General features: G+C 36.5%; 1 protein-coding gene across 1 annotated transcript in view; it reads left to right on the forward strand.

Moving 5' to 3' along the window:
• Positions 1-23,206, forward strand: part of LOC107402019 (uncharacterized) — a 474,536-nt gene that overhangs the window by 420,885 nt on the left and 30,445 nt on the right. The window contains exon 7 of the transcript XR_013043825.1: positions 13,042-13,180. The gene's annotated coding sequence lies outside the window, so the exon portion shown is untranslated. The remainder of the gene's footprint in view (positions 1-13,041; positions 13,181-23,206) is intronic.

Here is a 23,206-nt window from a genome sequence, read left to right on the forward strand (position 1 = left end):
CTACGACCACTTAAAACTACAATAATGACTCGCCTGGTCCAATAGTGGCATGATCATTATGGGAGTAATCAACTACTTTCTGAATGGATTTAAATCCAGCTTCCCAAGATGAATTGCACACGTGATACCATTATCAGACTGAGAACCTGTGGCTACATAGGTCACAGAGGACAACCTACTACTATTATGCTGTTGAATGGACATAATACTGAACTAATTCTTAGTGATGTATACTTATATCCATAGATTAAGGCACCTCTTAATTTATCAGAGAAGTTTTTGTTTGAAGTAGAATATTATCAAGCTACACAGAGAAATCCTGTCTCGAAAAACCAAAAAAAAAAAAAGCTGTGAAATGTTGATATTATTATTATTATTATTATTTATTATTATTATTGGTTTTTCGAGACAGGGTTTCTCTGTGTAGCTTTGCGCCTTTCCTGAATCTCACTCTGTAGACCAGGCCGGCCTCAAACTCACAAAGATCTGCCTGGCTCTGCCTCCCGAGTGCTGGGATTAAAGGCGTGCGCCACCACCACCCGGCTTACAGTTCTTTTTAAGCCAAAATTCTTCAACTGTTACCTCTGTCCGTATTGCTTCTGGTCCTTTTATTCACTATGTCCAATAACCTTCCATGGCATTTGTTGCTTTATTTCTTCATATCACCCTTAAATATACCTGTTCTCTAGGAACAAGCTTCACTTATCATACTTCAAAAGGCTGAAATGTTAATATATAACACTATAATAAAATATTTAATAAAAATAAAAATTTGGGGATCATTTCAAAGCTTCAAACACTATGAATTTCAAAACTTGCATGTGTATCTGCCATCCCTTTCCTAAGCTTCAGACCTTACCTACAACTATTTAGTGGACACTAGCACTCAGACAAAATGAATTAATTTATGAACTATATTTACAAAATCTGTTGTTGGAAGGCAATGGCAATTGATTTCAGTGATCAAGATTGGAGAGCAAGGCTAGGTAGGAATGGTAAGATTGCTAGATTCCATTATAAGCAATTTAATATCTTTTAAAAATGTATGTATTGATCTGTTTTATAAAATTATTAAGACATTAAAAATAAATAATGCAAAAGGAAAAAGAGAATAGTATCCTCTGTCATGAAAAACAAGCACATCCCAAATGAAAAGAGTCCTGACCCTGTGGGATAACACAAGATCTCAGAGTTTTGACTCCAACCATACAATGTCATACAAGAAAGGGATATTTTCCTTTGCTTCTAGACTACTTTTCTAGTCAGCCATAAAATTAATGCTGTCTAGATTTCACTTAAAAGTGTGTTATAAATAACATTTTAAGAAAAGGAGACACATATAATGTTTACATAGTCTATTAATGACTTACAAAAGAAATGTTTCCTTTTTTAATAATATATGACATGATTTTTAGTGAATAACTGCCATTGATGAAAATCATTTACCGTGTATAATGACATTGCATCATATATTTAAATTGAAAACACCCCAGCCAGTTAAAAACAGAGCAATTTTTCTATATATAGTGCTAGATATATAACTATATGGCATATTGCTGAAATATAACTATAACTATATAAATATCTATATTGATAAAAGAAAAAATGGCCAGAGGCCATGCATTTGAGAGAGAGATAGAATGGGGCCCATGGGAGAAGGTGAAGGGAGGAAAAGGAAGGGGGAAATGTTGTAGTCACATTTTTATTTAAAAAGATTAAAACTTCAGAAATCATTCATTGGAGATTTTAGCATGAGATCTCAAATTAAGGACAAGTTTGACTTTCATTTATGTAAATTTATATATACAAATAATTTAAATATGTTATAGTAAATGCTTTTAATATTATGGATTGGATAAGTATATAATATTTTAAATTATTCCTTCCCTTCTTTCTCATTTAAAGTCTGACATCCCATTTGGAGCCCTCCTACATACAATGATAGTGTGGTGATTTGAAAGAAAATGGCCCCCAACGGTAGTGGCACTATTAGGAGGTGTGGCCTTGTTGAAATAGGTGTGGCCTTGTTGGAGGACCTCTGTCACTGTGGGGGTTAGTGCTGAGGTCTCTTTTGCTCAGTGTGACACAGAGTCCACTTTCTGTTGCCTTCTGATCAACATGTAGCCAGCACCATGTCTGCCTGCATGCTTCCTGCCATGATGATAATTAACTGAACCTCTGAAACTGTAAGCCACCCCAATTAAATATTTTCCTTATAAGAGTTGCCACGGTCATGGTGTCTTTTCAGAGCAACAACATTCATGATTTAGGGAGAAGAGTCAGTGAAGGAGAGAAACAAAACTCAATTCAGAAATCATCTGATCATAATGGAGAGATTTTCATTCTTGCTAAGATTTTGCACATCATTCACATAAAGCTGAAGAATTTCCAAATTCTTTAGAAAGAATGTTTTCTAAATATATAGCAAGAGCTTTATTTACCACATTCTTCTCAAGGAAAATCTAACAAAAATAAGAAGAAATCCTTCATCATTTTGGCTCTAACTTTTTCTCTTACTAATTAGATGTTAATCTTAGAAACAACTGGTTATGTGTTATTTTTCAATTGCTTTGTTTTTATTTGATTGACTCATTTTTCTTTATTCATGCTTTAATGACATAATTGTCCATTATAGCTGTTTCATTGAAACCTTATTCTATTTCCAAATTTGAATCTATATCCCCAAGATCATTAAAGGTGATGTCATTTTATAAATCATAGGTTATGCGACAGTTAGGGCTGATTTTCCACTTGACAAACTTTGAAATCAGCTAAGAGAGAAGCATGTAGGCATATCTGTCAAGATTATTTAGAATACATTAACTTCTGACTAAGCCTATGAGGGATCATATTGATGAGTTAATTTGAATGAGAAGACTCACCCTGAAAGTGGCACCATTCCCTAGGCTTGTGGCAAAAGCAGGAATCTAGCCAAGGACTAGCATCCATGCCTATCCCTTAAGTTTACTGGGAACATCATGTCACTAACTGCTTCAAATTCATGCTACCTTGACTCTTACACAATGATGGGCCTTACCCCTTAACAATGGGCCAACATAAAACTGTTCTTTACTTAAGTGGCTTTTTTCAGGATACTTTGTCACAGCAACAGGAAAGTAAATAAGACTACATGCTTAGATTTACTTCTCAACAGTTTTCCACAAAATTCTTTCATTGTGTCAAAAAAAAACTCAGAAATGAGGGGGAAATCCCACAAACAAATGTACTTTATATTGTAAGATGACTATGACTGGAGCATGTACATTTAACCACAAGGAGATAGCTCTCCATAGCTGGACAATGGTGGTAAAATTCCCACTATGTGGGCCGTATCTCGTACCAATACACAGACTATTGGACTTAAAAATACTAACACACTGGTAAATTGAATGTTTCTAAACACACACACACACACACATACACACAAACACATTCATACACACACAAAGACATTCACACACATACACACAAACACATTCACACACATACACAAACACACACACACACACACATATATATATATATATATATATATATATATATATATATATATTACTTTTTGGCTGTTTCAATAAAAAGTTGTATGGGCAAATGCTATCATAAGAACTTTTTAATTAATACATGGAAGTTACCAAAATGTAACCAAAACAACTTTAAAATTCACAATAAAAACAAAAATACATGAAAACATATAATATACCAACCTATGATAGATACATTTATAGTAATATACAGTGTAGTATAATAAATATATATCATATATATCATCCTAGAGAAACTTAAAATATATGATGGTTAGCTTTGAAGTCTTTAAAGTTTTACAAAATTTGATAGTGTTTAAGTTCATTTTTCCCAGAATATGCAACTTAATAAATTTTGTCATGAATTTTTTTTAAATTTTATGTATGTATATAACATGTACAGAGATGAGAAAAGGGTATTAGATTCCCCTAGAGCTGTAGTTCACAGGTGATTGTTAGCTGCCCAACATAGGTGCTGAGAACTTAACCAGCTCCTCTGGAGGAGCAGGAAAGGCTGGTAAGTCATGGGCCATCTCCACAAGGGCCATCTCCTTGTCATGAGGTCTTAAAAAGCTTGTTCAGTCATAACTTGTTCCTTTAAAAAACTCCACACACATATTCAGACCCATATTTTGATTATCTGTTCACAGGCTGAGTGATAATTAGGTTGTTTCCATTTACTAGCTGCTGTAGATAGAGATGCAGTGAATGTAGTTGAGTAAGTATCTGTGGGGGAGGATGTTGAAAGAAAGACTTGTGCGTTCTCTCTCATTGGGGGCTCATAGCCCCAAATCTTCAGAGAGGAGTACATATTCTGGAGTAACTACAGAAACCACAGAAGTAAAGGGGACCATTGCTGGGGTGAAGGGTGGGGAGCACTACAGATGAGAATAGCAGGATACAAGCGATTTGAGCAAGGAAATGGGAAGAACAGGGAGGGCTTTAATTAGGGAGGTGTGAGGAAACAAGTAGAGAAGAAGGAAAAGGGTACAATAATGAGAGAGATGTCTGAGAAAGTCATAAGGAATCATAACTAAAAACACCTTTAGTACACTTAGCTCTGTATAAATATACACATACAGTTTAAATGAAATTTTCTCATCAGGATTGGTAATATTCAATCCAAGAACTAAAGACTATAACAAACACCCCACACCAGTCATAAGAAGTCCTCTTTTAAGGTGTTGATCAGAACTGTCCAAGAGACTCCCAAATCATTACAGGCTATTACTTTTGTTCTTGCTTTCCTCCAAGAAGTGAAGGCAATTCTCTTATTGCTGAAGACACCATGCACTTCAGATACAAGATCTAGAGGCCTTATTCACAAAAGCCAGCAAATGGAAACAGCCTAGATGTCTATTGATGAATGAATGGATAACAAAGTTGTGGTTCCTTCACACAGTGGAATGCTGTTCATCCGTTTAAAAGGTCAAATGATAATACCACTGTACCGCACAAAAGTTACTCAGCAGCACAATAGTGGTATAGTTATTGTTGGGATAACCAATCACTATATGAACTTACTTGAGACCCACTCCACAGGATGGAATCCATGCCTGCTAACATAAACCACATCAAAACCCATTGCTGGGGAGGTCATACAGCCTAAAGTGTGTCTGGGTGGTATTTACCACTGTTGTTTGACTAAATTGACATGGCACCAAACTGACTTTGAAATATTTATGTCTGTAGATAAATATTATGCTCAGTCTTACTCAGTGAAGTTACTCATTGCAATGAATGGCAAAGAATCCTGAGACTCACAAATGTTCAGGGTACTCAGAAAAAGTGAAATTTAAGTGCTTAACTCTAAATAGAACATTTCTAACACCTCCATTAAGACACAGGGAATATTGCAAAAGATGATGTGGAAAGAATTTAAGAGCTGGAAGAGCCAAGAGAAGGGCATGACGTAGCCACTGCAAGTATATTCTCACAGTAGTTGTGATTGGTGATGATGAACCTGCAAAGCACTTGTCCAGTCAACAGTCAAACATGGATTGGCTGGTCAAGGTCTCACAGGGCAAGGTCTCTACCATGCCCTGTTGAACTACTGGCTACTGATGGATTCCAGGGCAGAGGGAATCATTATCGTCAGTTTTTTACCCACTGAGCTCCAATGTCTAGTTCTAAACCACAGCTCTACTTAAATCAGTGGAATATAATACAACTAAGAGATGTGGACGTAGGAAAGGAAACTTAGGTATGAGGGGTATTGATTGGGGTAGGAGGGAGATGAGAGGTGGAGAGAGCAATAGGAATGCATTATATGCATATAGGAAATTGTCAAAGAATACATTTAATTAACAAAAATAATGTGGATAATTTTTGAAGACAGTCAATGTCAGCCTCTTCCCTACACACACATACACACACACACACACACACAGAGAGAGAGAGAGAGAGAGAGAGAGAGAGAGAGAAGATATGTGCACAAAAGAATAAAAAATGGACTACACATATATATGTATATATATTATATATTCAAGTGCACTGTTTTTAGTATAAAGTGTCAAAATATAAATCAGAATTCTTATACAATGAATAATGAATGTATTTTTAAAAGAAAAATAAATTTACAAACCAATGAATGGATAGGTCTAAAAAAAATATTTTGAGTTAAGTAACCTAGACACAGAAAGACAAAAGCTTCATGTTTTCTCTCATCTGTGAATGTTAGCTTTTCATATTTAGATATGCATTTCTCACACTTGGAGTATAGGAATGTGAATATTCCTCACACACAGGTCAGGAAATTAATAAAGGGCCATGGATGGTTTGTCTACCAAGGGAGGGTAGATAGAACAAAGTGATGTAAATACTTAAAGAGAATACATAGAATATGAAGGGTTAAACTGAGGAAGGAAAGCAGAGAACAGTGTAGATGAGGGAATACAGGAAGGGTTAAATAATACTAAAATCTTTCAAAAATAGTTATATGAAAGCCTACTATTGTAGATGCTTTCCATGTGTATGTGTGTGTGTTTGAATGTGTGCATGTATGTGTGAGTGTGTGAGAATATAAGCATATACATTTACACATGAATGATAAAAGTTAAATTGTCTTATCCTATAATGGGGTGGTAATGTGCCTACTAGACACTACAGGCTAACAAAAAAATAGCCCCAGTGTCAAGAACAGGCTGCATCTATAGGAGTTGTTGGCCAGTGAGTTCCCATTCACTCCCAAATATTACAAGTTATTACCTTTGCTCTTGGTTATTGTTCGTAACTTGAAAGTATGTCCCTATAGTCACAAAATGATGGAGAAAAGTTTGAATCATGGAGAGTAAAGCTAGACTGTGAGATGAATGGTGAGAAAAAAAAATCACAAAGCCAAAAAGAAAACCCTTGCCTGGAATGAGCTTTGTATAAACAGAGCGATACTTAGAGATGGGTATGCGAGGGGAAGATAGCAAGTCACATTCTTTTCTGTTTTAAACTAAAGCAAGCAGCTTTATAAGGATGTGAAGAACTTGTCAGTTTAGTTTCAACTCTGGATAGAAAGAAGTAGTTCCCTGAGTGTTCTCAGACACTTGCCCTTATCCCCTCAACTGGTCATTTTCCCAGAATGGGTTGTGTTTATAAGTCATGAAATGATTTAAGGTTCTAAATTCATGAGACTTTTATGTATAAATCTTGTCCAGTTGAGTCACATCTTTAAAAAAAAAATAACCAACTTAAAGCATCTTTTAAAACTGAGATCTGAACATGCTGTCTGGCTTAGTGGTCTATGAAGGAAGACTATGAAAGAACAGACAAACTCTAAATTACACTTCAAGATGTGATACTAAAAAATGTACTAAAATGGAAATTTCAATACACACCAGCAAGTGGAAGAGCTGTTTCAGTCACAGCTAAAGTAGAGAGAACCATTATTGTCCTCTTAAAACAGAAACAAATTCTTCATTCCAACTGTGAATGAGAACCAACAATCAAAGCTTTCAGAGACACTATAACATGGAAAATGTGATAAATTATAAGAAAGGGTGTTGTGCAAATAAAATCACCACAGATCAAATTTGCCAATTAGCCTTGAAGAGATAGCATGATATTTACATGAGTGTATTGCTTTGGTCTTCTATTACTTATTTCCTGTAGTATGCTTGTTATTTCATATATATTCTATATTGTTTATGGGCTGTGTGGCAAAGAGACTGAACTAAAGAACATATTGTAGTATTAACAAATATACCTTAGTATACATAATAGATTTAAAAAAACAATGTAATGTTGGGGTTTTTTTGCCCTTTGTAGATTAAGGAAGCAGCTAATTTTTAACTGGAAGCTTTCATCAGGCAATTCAGGAATTTGTGGGCTATTCATCTTGTGACTGGTTGCCAACACATTGGTAAGGCTTTTCATCTTTCTGATCATTGTATCATGGACTCCTCTATTTCATTGGTGAATCATAAAATCCTTTAAGAATATATAGACAAATGATGCCAGATGCCTTAATCTCAGCACTTGAGATGCAGAGGCAGGAGGATCTCTGTAAATTTGAGGCCATCCTGGTCTACATAATGAGTTCCAGAACAATAAGGGCTACATTGTGATACCCTGTCTCAGAATAAAAATAATAACACGTTAAAATATTTAGAGTTAGAAGAAAAGTAACTAGACTGCATGAGTTCAAAATATATAAATAAATATGTGGTTGTCTAAATTAGTAATTAAGATCCTATTATAGCAGCGTATTCTGATATCTGCATAACTGTAGTGATGAATTTAAGCAGTATTTTTAAGGCCTCTAGAGCACAAAACCAAGGAGCATTGACTGTCAACTCAATGAAATAAGCGGTAAATTTCCAGGCAGTTAAAAATAAAGATATTCTTTGTTCCTACCCATGCCTGTGAACTTCCTGATTTCTACCCAAAAAAAAAAAAAAAAAAAAAAAAAACCAACAGCTAAGAATTTTCAACCTGGTTGGCTCCAAACCATCAGAAAGGAAAAGTAAACATGGAAGGAATCCTTGTACTGGTATATGTCTTGTCCTCAATGATGTGATTTTATACTGAGAGTAACAGTAGCATATAGTCATGAAGGAGGCAATATAAGGGCAATGTTTGCTGGGGTTAGCAAGAAGCAAACAGGAAAGGGATGAGGTAGCTTTTGAATGAGTGTATGGCTATTTCCTTCCAGGATTTACCATGGAATAAGCCCAGTCTTAGGTGCTGAGGATAAGGAGTTTAAATGGCTATGTAAGACAGGGTTTCTGTGATTTTTGAAGTAAAGAAAAGAATGATAATAAAGTCAATGGTGAGAAGCAATATGGCAAGCCATATCTCTGACATGTGTCACCTGATACCAAGGCACATGTGCTTTAGCTTCTTGCATCTGGCCTTTGTGTGTCTTAAAGCCACACTACACAGGAAGAAGGTCTCAATTACTGAAAATGAGACCTTGGTTTTAGGAATGGAAAGAACTAAGCCCAAACAAACAGAGCCTCTAAACTCTTATATATAGGCCTGACCTATAGCAGTGGGAAGGGGTGCATCAGTTTTAAGAAAAAAATATCTTTTAATACTACTGTTGATTAACAGACATGAAAGAGGACCTCTATTTTAGGTCATGAAGCTGCCTTTATTCATTAGAACCAGCCTTTCTGTATATTTTTTTAAATTCTCCTTTTGGTTATCTTAACAAAATGTGAGATTAAAATTGCTACTACAATGTAGTATATTAGGCAAGCATTATTTTCAGCTTCATAAACAGACCGTGCTAGGTGGCTTTGTGTCAACTTGACAGAAGTTGGAGCTATGAGAGGAGGGAACCTCAGTTGAGAAAAATGCCTCCATAAGATCTGGCTGTAGAGAATTTTCTTAATTAGTGATTGATAGAGGAGGGTCCAGCCCATTGTGGGTGGTGCGACTCCTGGGCTGGTGGTCCTGGGTTGTATGAGAAAGCAGCTAAGCATGCCACATGAAACAAGCCAGTAAGCAGCGTTCCCCCATGGTGTCTGAATCAGCTCCTGCCTCCAGTTTTCTGACCTGTTTGAGTTCCTGTCCTGCTTCCCTTCAATGATGTGCTACAATATGGAAGTGTAAGCCAAATAAACCCACTTTCTTCCCCAACTTGCTTTCAGTCATGGTGTTTCATTGCAGCAACAGAAACCCTAACTAAGACACAGACACTGTTGAACTCAAATAATCAGAGTTTGAGGAGATGACTCCATCACAGGGTAGTACCTGCCATGAAACTGTGAGGTCCTGAATTCTGGTCCCCAGGATGAATGTGAAAAATAAAAATAAAAAAGCTTGGCATTTCAGGTTTATATCAATAAACCTAGTGTTGGGCAGGCAGAGAAAGGAGGATTCCTGGGTCTTGATGTCCAGCTATTTTAAATAAATTGGAAAGCTCCAGATTCAGTGAGAGGTCGCATCTCAAATAAATAAGTGAATAAATAAATGGTAAAAAAAAGGAATAGAAGAAAACACCCGGTGTTGACCTCTGGCCTCCACAAACAAGTGCCCACACATGGAGATACACTAGTACACACACACACAGTACAATCACACATGAATAAGTGTATGTTCAATGTGAATTTTTTGTAAGTAGTACACAAGATGGTTGTCTGAAAGAACTCCAATGAGTGCTATCTTTGAAGAAAAGAAGGGAATGACTGTAGACAGCAGAAGAAAAAAAAACTCAGTGAGATGGAGTTATGATGGGGATTTTAGGAATGAACAGCATTTCACCAGGTGCACGCCTATTGCAATACTGACCCAGAGAACATTACGCCTTGGAACCTGAATGTGCAAGGCTGTCTATAGCAGAGGGAATAATGGGAGCGCAAAACAGGAGTCAAGTTTGGAGGAAGCACAACAGGTCCTGGCCATAGACAGGCTTGATGCTCTGCCAAGCTGTTGGTACTTACACACATCCGTCATCACTCATAGGGGAATAACTTGATGGCAGCATTAGGCCGAGAGACCAGGTTTAGGTTGCTATTGCAGTGGTAAGAGTGATGTTTCTGAAAGAAAAAGAGGCTGGCTACAGAAATGGAAATAAGTGCATTAACTCAAGAGGTAATTTATGATAGATAACAAATCATGATAGTCAGTAGACTTCAGGAATAAAAGAAAAATCTGGGGACATAATTTTTGATGCATTAAGCTAGATGCCAGAGTGTCAGGGCTGTGCAAACAATGGTAGAATACAAAGAATGAAAGATGATATCAGGCTCACTTTGAGGTATTTTAGCTTCACATTTGATACTCCTTTAGCAAGCATTGGTTACCCCTAGACATAGTTGATGTTGTAAATATGAAACTTTAGAAAGGGCCAAGGCCTGAGTCACACATCCTCTGGGAACCATTTGGGAAGTGTGAGTAAAATCAGTTAAGAAAGGAATGTTACAGAGGACATCAGTTCACAGGCACCTAGAAAAGCATTCCATTGAGCAATCATGACCTTCATAATCTAGTTGCAATTCTTTAAAGTTTAACTAAATGACAGATAAGAAAAACATTAGAAGATTCATGAGGTTACAGTGTTAAAAAAATATGCCCTGTTGCTTTTTCAGTGATTAAAGATTAAAAGTCAAGTTTTATTTCTTTGTGTGTGCATGTGTATGTGTATTTATATTTTCTTTCCAGATGAAGGCATATTTATTATTAGTAGTACTTACATTCTAAGAATCTAAGAATGTAAGATCACAAGGATCGACACTGTTTGTGGATCTCTGGTGAGTGATGCCTTCTACACAGCAGGGCTTCAATTTATGTCTGTAGAGTGGATAAATGAGAAAGTGTGACTAACCACCTTCATACTTCTCTGAAAACACAATCCTCTGTGAATACTTTATTTCTGGATGTTAGAAACATATTTTGCACAATCATTATATGTGGTAATATTTTGTGTATGATCTAACAAATAACGCTTCTCTAGAAATCAGAGGGCAGAGTCAGCCACAGAGTTAGCCATAGAGGCCAGGCAGTGGTGGCACACACCCTTTAATCCTAGTACTTGAGAGGCAGAGGCAAAATGATCTCTGTGAGTTCAAGGCCACCCTGGACTACATCAGATTAATCCAGTCTAAAAGAGAAACAGAGCCAGGTGGTGATGCCTCACACCTTTAGTCTCAGTACTTAGGAGTCACACGCCTTTAATCTGAGCACTAGGAAGGTTGACACAGGAAATGACATGGCTGCGTAGAGAAAGGAATGTGATAAGGTGGATGGAGACAGGATCTCAAAGCATTCAGTCTGAGGGTTTCTGGAGACAGGATCTCACCTCTTTTCAGCCTGAGGCCTCAGGGACATTCAGGCTGAGGATTTGTGGAGACAGGATCTTCCCCTTTCATCTGAGGAGTTGGTGAGGTGAGAAGTGTCTGTGGCTTGTTTCCTCTGATCTTTCAGCATTTATCCTTATGTCTGGATCTGGGTTTTTATTTATAAGTTCAGTTAGGATTTGTGCTACAATTATATCATTGGTTTTCAAATATTCTAGTAGTAACTGAGTGAGGGGGAAAGCATAAAGCATCTTTATGCGATTAAACTTGCTTTTTCAAATTTTGTCTTTGAGAATTACATACATGTGTATGATATACTTTGATGATTTTCTGAACTTCTGCCCCTTTTATTCCTCACCAACCTCCTTAACCAAATAACTCTCCTAATTTTATGTCAAAATTTTTTTCCAAGTAACCAACTGAGTTCAGGAGTGTTGCTGGTATGTGGAGAAGTGTAGGTCCATCCTCTGTAGCATGTGAAACCTACCTGGTGCAACACTCCCGAAGAAAGCTGACTGTCCCTCCCCCAGATGCAGCTAATTACCAAAAGCTCCTCAACTAGGGTCTCATGAACACCAGTCCATCTGTTCGTGCTGGAATTTGGCTTGATCTTGTGCTGGTCTTGTACAGGCAGACACAGCCTTGTAGCTGAGAGTACATGAGTTTAATGGGTTTGTTATTACTAGAACAGAATGTTTCTCAGCAGTCCTAGAGTATCCAACATTTAAAAAGTCTACTTTGTAAGAGAAGCCCCAAATGTGACTTTGTGGTTTTGAAGTTTGACACAATTTACTCCCTGAAACTAAATTTCATAATCTTGCTAACATTTCAAAGGGAATTCAATTTCATCCATTTGTAATTGCTTCCTTAAGGTTTTGTCCTACTACTAAGAACCCATCTAATTTTTTCTCCATGAGTGAAAATCAAATCTGACATCTGCCTTGGGGAAATTTACCTTTATCCTAGAAAGTTGTACCTGAGTGTTCCATGCTGCAGAATTGTCAAGAGAATTTTCACTTTGATATGTGCCTGTCTTTATTTAAAATAAAAACCACTCACCCATCTTTATTTAAAATTGCTTATTTTTGACTAAAGAAAACCTTAATTCTCTTATTTTCATGGCTTAATGGTTTAGGATTGAAAGTAGATTTAAGATATTTCATCTATTCTTAGTATGTTAGCTTTAATTCAATTTTTCACAAATACATCGTAATACTTTCAAAATGAATATAGGAGAACATTGAGTTTGCAGACAATTATGAAGCAATTTTTGTTTCCATTTGCAGACTCAGAAGTCATCAGTGTTTCCATAGCATTTGAACTCTGGTTTTGACATGAGAGCTGCAGATTCTCCTGACGAATTCCATCACTCAAAAGAAACATCGGAGCATATCTGCATAGTAGCATGATTAATTCCCCAGAAAGGTACGATAATTAATATATGATAAGATAATTAAAATACACTATATAGCTGTTATTGAGACCTAAATGTGTAAATGTTCTTACTGAGCAGTTTTATGACATAAAAATACTACAAAATTTGAGTAAATCAAAGTGACCAAAACTCTAAAGATCCTCAACTTGTCTGCTTTAGAAAAAAAAAAACAGTTAAAGATTTGGTGAAAACATAGGAAGGCAGTTGAACATATTGGATAGACAGAAAGATGTTGGATGACTAAATTGATAAGAAACTGATTAATATTTTTATTTTTTTAATTTTTAAATTCAGAGAAAAACAGCTGGTGATTTGGCTCAGCCAGTGGTCTCCTAGTACCTTAGTACTTACACACATGCATACATGCACATCTACACGCAATAAGTAAATAAATAAATAAAAGTAATTTTCATAAATTTAAAAAGGACTAAAGAAAACTGTTGAAGATTGCTGGGAGGTGGTGGTTCATAACTTTAATCCCAGCACTTGGGAGGCAGAGGCAGGCAGATCTCTGTGAGTTCAAGGCCAGCCTGGTCTACAAAGCATGTTCCAGGACAGCCAGGGCTACACAGAGAGCCCTGTCTCAAAAATCAAATAAAAATGTTGAAGACCAAAAAATACTTCCTAAGAGATGGAATTTTTTTTCAGAAGAATATAGCTACACAATGAGTTGTATCTATCAAGTGAAAATGTATTTGACACAGATACAAAACACATGAAACAAGCCTCCATTCTTCTCTAGTTCAAATTGCCTTAAATGATGTTTTACTAATATATGAATGTTAAAATATGTGAATGTAGAGAATATGGAATGTTGACCTATTATCCTGCCACAAACAAGATTCCAGACTTCAAATGAGGGATAGATTATCAAAGGGTTTGAGGTTTCTCTTTTCTCCCATTGTTACATGTCCATGACTTTGATTATGAGTCTTTATTGTGAAATCCCTATCTATTTATAATGGGCAAAAAATGGATTTTTTTCCTATTAGGACATTTGACATGCTCATTGTGTGGGTGATAAATACTGAATGACGCCTTCAACTGTTCTGGGATGTCCAAAATTTTCTTCTGATTACTGGGTTAATCAGACATATAAATGGTGAGGACATAGGTGCCGGGCATTAGAAGCACTTGAAACATAAAATATGATAGTTATTTAAAGTTAGTGTTCAAAAATTGAGACTTGGTCAATTGTTTGAAATATCAACAGAAGCAGAGATTGGTTATTATAGCATGTTTCTAACCTAGATGAAATAGTTTCAAAGATGCTGAAATAAGTTTTAGCTCAAAAATTAGTGCTTTAGTAAGCAAGGATAATATACAATCATTTGTGTGTATTTATAAAATTATTTATAACAGTGGTAATTTGTGTGTGGTAAGAATCTTCATTCTCTTCTTTTGTCCTTTTACATATTTTAAGTTATTTATAAAAAACATGTATTATTTTGTAACTAAGGAGCTTGTACAAAAAAATTCCATTTTACAGCATTCATTATTTAATGTCACTGTGTAGAAATCCAGAGGTTTTGTGTAGAATAGACTCATTATACAATCCATTCTCATCTCAATATTCAATATGATCCTTCCTTCAACATGTACCACCAAGTTCCAGCAAAAACTTGAGTATGATGTGGTGACGTAGCCTCAGTTCAAGTTTCCCCTTCCTCTCTCATCAATGGACCATACAAAATAAAACCATGTGGTTGGAGATCATCAGAAGTTTCAATGTCAATAAAAGCATAGTCACAAAATTTAGTAATTTTTCCCTCATTCTGTCAAGAGAAACCCAAGAGCCAGAAATAAAATAAGAAAAAGTGTTGAAAACAATGAAGCAGTTATCCAATATATTTTTGTGTGGAGGCCAGAGGTGACCTTGAGAAAATATACATTTCATAGGAAGGTTTTGTGTACAACAAGAACAGTAATGGGAAGCCTAGCCCACAGCCTATGGTTGAGTGGGAACAGCTGGTTTAGAAAGGAGACAACCTCCATCAAAACTGAACGCAACAAAATGGTGGGTATAACCTGCTGAGAAAGTGACAACAACAGGAAACCAAGAATAATTTTCCATGGTCTACTTGTGAATTGTCTAACTTTTCTTGAGCAGAATTCGGAATGATGGCTGCAAACTCAATCATTGAAAAAAAAAAAAGAGTAGAATTGGAGACAGACTAAAAATACAACCTCAACACTTCCCTTAACTTATTGAAAGAACAGAAAATCCTGCTTATCTGGTAAAACGTTCCTTTCCTCTGGCATATTTTATTGCCCATACAGACAGTTGGCCCATCACTCAACCACCATTGCATGTCAGATATTTTCTCAAGTGTCCATCCTAAAATGTTTATGTGGCTGGTCAATCACAACAATGAATTCTATTTAATTATATGGCATTTAAAAATCTTGCTCATTTGATGACCAAGTATTTTTCTTGTCCTTATTATCAGTTCATTATACTCAGCTACTAATTACACAAATAATCAGCTTTGAAAACACAAAACTGGAAATGGTGAAAGTTTTTATTATAAAGGATTTGCCACAAATTCCTCATACAGACAAGATAGTGACTCAAAAAATGTAATATCACACTATAACATGCAAATGCAAGGGTTAGAAAGAGGTAGTGATATAGTGATTAGGAGTTACTTAGGTTCCGAGCCCTCTCTACCTCATCTCTTGCTGGGCATTAAAATGCCTTTTATTACAAACATTAATGGCATCCACTGTTCTTGTTTTGGTATCTTTAGATCAATTACATAACATTGTCCTTTCTTCAGTACCCTGGACTTGAAGTAGTAGTAGTAGTAACAGTAATAACACATCATCTTTTATTATCTAAAAGAAGCTAAAATAGGTCTACCCATTTCTTACATATGTGTTATAGCTATGCATAGTTCATACATGCCAATCAGTACAGGAAACAAACAGGATGCATTAGGCGCTAAGGAAGAGTTAGACGTACGGCTGTGAAGTAAGTACTACTGATTAGGGTGGGAGACAACGCTTCTGGGGACAGTTTGCCAGGAAAGGTTCTGAGGATAATTTGGAATCAATAACAAAGAATGAAAACCAACAAACTCCTCTATGAAAGTGGTGATTTTCAAACAAGAAATAAATATACTTATAATAATATGTAAAAAAAAATTTCAAAAATTTCTTGATGGGCGGGGTAGATATTTGTGGAGCGGTGAATATTTTTCTGCATTACAAATAGTGATGTGGATGGCAGTAGATTTCCCTGTACTGAGAAAGTCTAAGGAACAGACTTATTAGTGTTCTCTTGCTCTATTTATACCACCAACTGCCGCTCTGCTTATTTCCAAACTTCAGATTTATTTAATCAACTCAACCTGACATGTTTACTGTCTCAGTTACCTGAGGAAGATATAAGTAAATTTAAAAGACTTGCTTCTGAAAGTTTGTGGTCACTAGAGAGCCATTTACATTCTGGGGGACACTAATCCATCTTTTATTAAATTTGGCAGAACTGCCCCCCCCCCAAAACTTCATATAAAGCTTATTAGATTGCAAGCTCCTTGAGGGCTAGAATCGTGTGTCCCTTGTCTTGGTATTCAATTCAGCAAGCCTCTGTATGGAAAGGGTTACTGTATTCATGCATTTTAATGAAATTGTTATCAACTGAAACTAGACGGATGCCAAGAGTGTAAAGTCACACACTGCTGCTCTCAGTCACCTTCATGTATATTAGTGTCCCACTGCTGTTATATTCCTTTGATTATTTCCAGGTATTTTTGTGGTTGTGGGAATGAAATCTAGAACACTATATGAGAAAAGAATTTACTTTGGAATACTAGATCATTAATAGGAAAGTCCGTGGCCTGGGTATTTAATAGGAAGATGGTCTGCTGACATGTCATTAATAAGAAAGTTTGTTGGCCTTATGGCCTATCCTATCATTGACAAAGCAAATGTAGAAACTTCATAATTTTGGACAGCCTAATTTGGACGCCATGAAATTGGGCCTATAGTAGATGTATTTAATTTTTTATACTATGCTTGTAAAAGTAATTATATATATATATATATATATATATATATATATATATATATGTCATAGAGATTCATTTTTCACTTGATAGTAGCCCCCTAGTTCTGATACAAACTAAATGAAAGCCAGAGCTTATGCCCTGGGAAATAAAATTGCATGTATTAAAAATATATTTAATTTATGTTTTCCAATACTGTTGAGATATTTCAGCAGCCTAATGGATACCACAAGTTATTCTAATGAAGTCCATGTGTAATTATTGTGCCATAATCTGTGGAATTCTGACATTTTCATAATTAACCAAAGCCTAGGGATTTAGTTCTCACTTCATCTTCTGGTCGGTACTGAATTCTTAAGTGTGATTAAGAAGCTGATGTTACATTTGAACACCCAGCTCCAGCTGCAAGAAACAGTGCTCCCTAAATTATATGGTTTTCCAGCATTCCTTGTGACTGGAAGGAATTGTTTCCATAAAATCGTGTGTTTTGGAGCAACTGAATATTCTGTACAACATTGGCCTCTTAACCCAGCCTTCTCTTACCTCTGCATATTTGAGTCTTGATCCTTTTTCAGATTACAGCTCAACTATCTACCCTGAGGAACTTTTTCTGAAAAATCTATATAATGTCTGTTAGAAGGATACCTACCTTAAATCATTTCATATAGCTCTAGTATGCTATCATATGTGACATCTAATAGTAAGCTCTCACATTAATTTTCTTAGATGGTGAGAAATAATTGTCTCTTCATGTTTCTTATTCCAGGCAGGCAATTCAATTAATTTTTGACTAAAAATCTGAAGTCATTTCATTTCTTAAAACTATGGAATATTTTTAAAATAAATATGGAAGATAAAACAGCTTTGACAACTTTAATATATATAATTCAATATCAATATAAACAGACTTTTCAAGGTTAAAAATATTCAGTGACTCACATAGTAGAATTCTTAAAGTCATTTCTTTTATTTTTTGAGATTACAATGTTATTACATCATTTTCCCTTTCCACCCTCCATCAAACCTTTCCATGTATCACTCCTTGCTCTCTTTCAAATTCATGACCTATTTTTCATTAATTGTTGTTACAGTGTGTGTGTGTGTGTATGTGTGTGTGTGTGTGTGTGTACAACCTTTTCAGTCTCTATAATCTTACTTATATGTATTTTAGGTTTTCTTTTTATCTAAGCTATCCTTTTCAATTAACCTTTCTCCTAACAAAGATACAATGCTTCTGCTTATCACTCTGCTGCAGAATTCCCATTTCTGTCCCTGTTTGTTGCACAGACCTCTCAAATTTTGCATTTTAAAACTGAATTTGTTAAATGTTCCCCAAACTCCTTCACCAATGATGCCTCCTATAATAGGCCTTGTATTGACTATTCTCATTGCTTTGTAAATTTCTAAATCAATGTCTAAGAACAGTGTGGAATCCTCTATTGTGCTAACAACTCTGTAACTTAGTCCCAAATCAGTACGCGCGCGCGCACACACACACACACACACACACACACACACACACACACACGCATACATACATACACACACACACACACACACACACACACACACATCAATGCATGTGTAGATACATTTAGATTTACAACATCTACTGAAGTGAGTAAACTGTCATCTATTTGTCTGCATGACTTCATTGTTCCTTAATCAAGTTCAGATCAGTTGCTTCTTTTTATTTCTACCCCTCGATGGATTCGGGCCATTTTAATCAGACCTGTTGAACCAATCTTCAATAGCCAGTTCCCACTCCTATCTCCTGCCATGATGAGTGAATCTTTCTTCTTTTCTCTTCTTCTTCTTAAAGTTGTTCTGTAGTTTAAATAAAAAAAAAGTACCATACTCTTTCCATTTGAAATTGTGAAGTTGCTTTTTTTCCTGAATGGGTGCTTCTCTCTATTGTTTAGAGTGCTGGACATCCATTGCACTTTCTGAAATTCTCTCACTTCTTTTTTTGTCTCAGTGAACTACTATAAATCTTTTAAAACGGTGAAGTTTTAGTTGCATCTAAAAATCAGTTCTTAAATCATGTCTCTTATTATTGCTTACCATTTTTATAGTTTTGTGAATATTTTGTCAGTATATATTCTTCCATATACATTATTGTAATTCATTGCCTTTTCCACAGGCTATGAGCACATCTTTAAAGTTTAGTTTCTCTCTACAAATCTCTGTTGTATCATTTCAGGTATGGCTCAAAATTTATACTCAGCATATTTGGATGAAGCAAAAACTAGTCAGGAAGCCAATAACATAGGTCTCTACTTGAATAAATTCTATCATTGGAAATGGGAAATAGAAAATTCACAGACACATAAATCTTTTATTAAGGTTTTGCTTCTAAATATCAAGAAATATTCCATATGTTTTTCATATATGAATGCATTGGATCATTGCAACAATTCTAAAAGATAAGGACTTGTATACATTTCCACACAAGGAAACTGAGGCACAGAGAAGTTTATACTTAACATCGAGAGTTTTCTTAGCCTGGGTTCATCTGAAAATTCTGAGGCAAAGATTTGTTTGCAAAAGAAATTTAATTATGAGTACATAGTAAGTAATTGACAGGTAGAAAAATGAACTGAGATTAAGAAAGAAGGAAACCTTTATAAGCTGATCTGTACTTTTACCAAGTGCAAATGATCTACATTTCACTGAACCATCTTTTAAGATACTTCATAATGAATGTGTCTCAGAGAATCTAAAATCAACCCATTGTTGGGGAAGAAATTGAGAGAATTATTCTTTGGTTCATATGTTCTATTGATCAATTTTTTTCAATGTTTTTTTTTTCTTTTTATTAGACCAGCATGGTTGTTTACAGGTTTCTCTGGCATTGTATGTACTGTTGTTAGAAGCTAGAATTAAGTGGTGGTGCTGGGAGCTGGGGATCCTGAAAGATATTACAAGCACTGTTCCTGTTTGAATATCCTGACAATCTAGTATAAAACCCTGGTCCCAGCTTTTCCAATAAAGTCTCGATTAAAAGACAACAAAATTACTTAACCCCAGGACAACAAAATATCTTAACTGACAGCGATGTATGAAATCCATCATGGATCTTTAATATCTTAAAATGGAGTTAGACCTCAACCAACCAAAATGCAGAGATGTCGAGCCCAGTCCTATGGATATGTCTACAAACTACCCAGCTATTTCTGTCTCAGAACATTGCAGAAGAGAGGCCTGAAAGATTGTAAGAGCCAGAGGATTGGAGTGTTGGCTGTGAGATGGTGTCTCCTGGTAATTTCAGAAGCTATAACTGTAGTCTCCTCAACATGACCACATAACATTAGCTGAACATGAACTGACATCAACAAGCAAGCCACAGTGCACTGGGGGAAGCCTATGGGGCCTCAACCCTACACAAAGAATTACAGGCAACCATGTGAAGCTGGGAGTGGGAGAGGGGGAAGAGCACATCAGTTGGTTATTCAATGGCAAATGGTCAGCCCTGAAAACATATATACAAGTAACAGTATATTGACCAGATCATATTTGAGAATATATATGTGTGTGGGGGGGGTGTGCACATGAATACGCACACACACACACACACAAACACACACACATATGTATGTGCATATATGCATGTAATAACAATTGATGAAAAAAAGAGGCCATAAATTTGAAGGAGAATTGGGTTGGGTATATGGGAGAGTTTGGATGGAGGAGAGTGAAAGAAGAAATGTCATTAAATTACAATTTCAAACTTACACAACAACAACAAGAAAAGGAGTTAAATACAAAGAAACAAGAGAGCTGGGCATGTTGTTAATTGTGTTTCCTGATGGTTACAAGTCCCCTTAGTAGTCAAGTATCTTTGAAATAACAGAATAGCATCACCACTACCCCAAAAACTAAAGCAACAGGGTATTTCCTCACACATGTTCACTAATGAAGGGTATGTGTCCTCAAATACTTCAACTTTATTATAATAGTCATATTGTGGTTTTGGTGCCCTTCCTCATGTGGGTTTTTCTAGAGCTTCATAAAAATAACTACCCTAAAATGGAGACCTAGGCAACTGTGATCTCAGAGGGAAGTATAAGACAAATTGCTAAACGGTCTTATTAATTAAAAAAAAACACAGAAACAGATATTGGGGTTAAAACTGAGAGATCAGAGGAATAGGAAAAGCCACAGCCAACCTCACCTTACCAACCCTCAGCCTCCAGAGAGAGCTACTTCCTGTATACCCATGCCTAAATGTCTTTCTGTCCCTGCCATCTCACTTCCTTTTTCCCCCCTACCTACATCACTTCCTCTTTCTGCCCAGCTCTGTCACTTCCTGTCCGTCTGTACAGACTTCCAGACCTTTATGGTCAACCAGTGTTGGAGTTAAAGTGTGTGCCACCAGTGCCTGGCTCTGTTTCCAGTGTGGCCTTGAACTCACAGAGATAAGGATAGATCTCTGCTTCCTAAATGCTAGGATTGAAGGTGTGTGCTACCATTGCCTGACTTCTATGTTTACTATAGTGGCTGTCTTTTTCCTCTGATTCTCAGATAATCTTTATTGGGGTACACAGATAAAATATCACCACAGGGAAGAACAGTTATCTTACTCTATGAAAGTGCCACCACCTCATGCATATTCATAAAGCCCTCTTAAAAATTCACAGCATGGAACTTACAATGTTGCCACCCTGCTGAGACAGAGAACTCTAATTTCCCTTTTGAGGTTTCCTTCGCTTTGCTCAACAAAATTCTGCTTAATGTCTACATGCCCATTAAATTCTTCCTTTAGGAAAACAAGAACTGAATGGCTTCATGAGGCTATCATCCACACTGGTTCACTAGTGAAGGAGGCATAACATTCACTGGAGGAATGATCTGAGGTTGACTTGATTTGCTAAGTCCTCAAATTCTTTAAAAAGCATACATATCATCTTGTCGTGGCAATGGTTTGGGAAGAACAAAGACAAAATCTCTGGAAAATATGCGGTTAAAATCTCTGTAAAGGTGCACAAGAAGGGACAGATACAGCCATTTGATGAATAGTGACATTCCAACTATATATGAGCCCACTATCAAAAGACACACATAAAGGAAATCACTGGAGGGAACATGGATGCCTCTGCCTCTGATGCAGGAGAACCCTCTATAAGCATTGAACCTGGGATGGAAAGGTATCCTGCAAGACAGGAGTCAAATAAATCCACAGGTCACTATAATCATCACAGCTCTGCTACAGTGGGAAGTGTTACAGCTCTGCTCCTGGAAAGGTTTTCCCAATGCAAGTGTAACAACTCTGTTCTAGTGGTGGAGGATTTCCCTAGCGACAGTGTTGCAGCTCTGCTCAGGTCTGAAGAAGTGTTCGAGTTCTTTTCTGCTAGCGGAAAAATTTTTCCTAGATACAGCTCTGCTCTGCTCTGATGAAAGTTGTTACAACTGGACTATATTCTGGTGAAAGTGTCCCACACCACAAGAAACCTCATTCAAGAGATTTATTGGGAAGGAAACATCCAGAGGGTGGCTGCCTCTATTAGGATGAGAAGCAGTAGAAAAATGAGTGGAATACAAGGATTACATAGGGTTTCTTGCATGCGAGAGGGGAGTTTTCCAAGGTGGAGATTTCCAGCATGGGGATTGGTGAAATTTCAAGTCCTGAGCTTGGCGGGATTCTGTGATCAGACTTTGGTGTAAGCTGAGGGATTGGTTGGCTTTCCTACTCAGGAACTGGTTGCATTTTGTGCTCAGGGGATAGTGGGGGCAAGCTCGGAGATTAGCGGGAGTTTTAAGTCCCTGGCCCTGGTCTTAAAGTTAACTCAGGGTCAGGGTGTTTTTTTTTCCCTTGGCCCAGGTCTCAGATCAAGTCAGGGGCAGGATATTAGTTCCTTGGCCCTATTTACCCTATACCTATAAGCACGGCATCTGTTCTCTTGATTCTGTACTGTGGAAATGCTTCACGATATCTCTTTCTGCCTCCTACATACAAAGCCAAGATTGAGATTTCTCAGACTGGTGACACAAAAGATGCACAAGACT

Source organism: Peromyscus maniculatus, chromosome 12, assembly GCF_049852395.1.
Source record: "Peromyscus maniculatus bairdii isolate BWxNUB_F1_BW_parent chromosome 12, HU_Pman_BW_mat_3.1, whole genome shotgun sequence".
Taxonomy (NCBI): Eukaryota; Metazoa; Chordata; class Mammalia; order Rodentia; family Cricetidae; genus Peromyscus; species Peromyscus maniculatus.